This window comes from Echinops telfairi, unplaced genomic scaffold, assembly GCF_000313985.2.
Source record: "Echinops telfairi isolate 266 unplaced genomic scaffold, ASM31398v2 ScPeMD7_7457;HRSCAF=8495, whole genome shotgun sequence".
Taxonomy (NCBI): domain Eukaryota; kingdom Metazoa; phylum Chordata; class Mammalia; order Afrosoricida; family Tenrecidae; genus Echinops; species Echinops telfairi.
The window spans coordinates 19,549,175-19,550,685 of record NW_022111357.1 but is presented as its reverse complement, the minus strand read 5'-3'; positions in this window follow the sequence as shown (position 1 = coordinate 19,550,685).

Here is a 1,511-nt window from a genome sequence, read left to right as displayed (position 1 = left end):
GGGAGATTTGAAAGGGTGGCTCAAGAAGGCAAGGCAAGACATTATAAAGAAATGTGCAGAGACCTGGAGTTAGGAAGAGAAAAGAGGAGAACATGACCGGCATCTCTCAAGCTGAAAAAACGGAAGGAAACGATCCGGGCCTTCAGTTGCAATATTGCACTTTAGGGAACCTATTGAATGGTGCAGGAAGTATCACAAGACGATGGAACAATACCCAGAGACACTGGACACAAAGGACTGGTCAGCGTTCAGCCATTTCTGGAGACTAAGTAGCGTAGGACCCAGACCAATGGTACTGAGGGAGTAAGTTTCGAAGGTGTGGGTGAAGACCAAGGCTTCTGGAACGGGTGGAATGCCCGTTGTTATGTGGCAGCAAGCAGATGCCATGCCGGAAGTGCTCACTCAACTATGCCAAGCAAGTTGGAAGATCGCTAGCTGGCTGGCTGGCTGGCAGAAATCCATATTTGTGCCATTCTAAAGGAAGGTGATCCAACAAAATGTGTAAATTATCGGATAACATCACACTTCGTCACATGCAAGTGAAGTTTTGCTGAAGATAACGAAAAAGAGTTGCAGCAGTACATTTGACAGGGAGCTGCCAGACATGCGAGTCAGATTCAAAAGAGGACGTGGACTGGAGAAACGAGTATTGCTACTATCAGATGGAACTTGGCTCTAGGCGAAGACTACCAGGAAGATGGTCACCTAGGTTTTATTGACCATGTAACACATTCTGCTGTGTGGATCACCGCACATTGCGGATAACATTGTGAAGCATGGGGATTGCAGAACACTTAATCGTGCTTATGCGGAACCTGTATGCAGACCAAGAGGCAGTTGCTCGAACAGAACAAAGGAATGTGCATGGTTTAAAATCAGAAATGGTGTGCACCAAAGTTGTACACTGATTGCATCTGTACGCTGAGCAAATCATCAGATGATGCAGCCTTGCTCGCTAGTAAGAATCAAGGAGTTGTTTGAAGCACTTACTGTGAAGATTAAAGACTGCGGCCCTCATTAACAAAACTCTTCGAAGCTGGACTAATAAGCAGTGTCATGATAATCATCATCACATTTGTGAAAACACTGAAGTTGTGAGGAATTCCGTTACACTTGGTTCCAGAATTGATGCCGTGGACAGCGCAGCCCAAAAATCGAAGGATGAGTGGTCTCTGGCAAGCCCGCGGTCAAAGCCTCCTCCCAGGTGTTAGAAAGCAAAGATGTCGCTTGGAAGACAAGGCGTGCCTGACTCAAGCTGGGGTCTTTTTGAGCAGCACACCTGCACGCAAACGCTGGGCCACGCGAGGAAGCCTGGGGGGTGTTCCCATTGGGTGCCTTTGAACCACGGTGCTGGCGAAGCCTGCTGACGGCCAGACAAACGGACCAGTCTGCGCGGAGGAAATGCAGCGGGAAGGCTTCTTGGAAGGGTAGGTGGCAAGATTGCTTTCTTTCTTTTAAAACAATCATTTTATTGGGGCTCGTAGAACTCTGATCACCATCCATCCATCCAT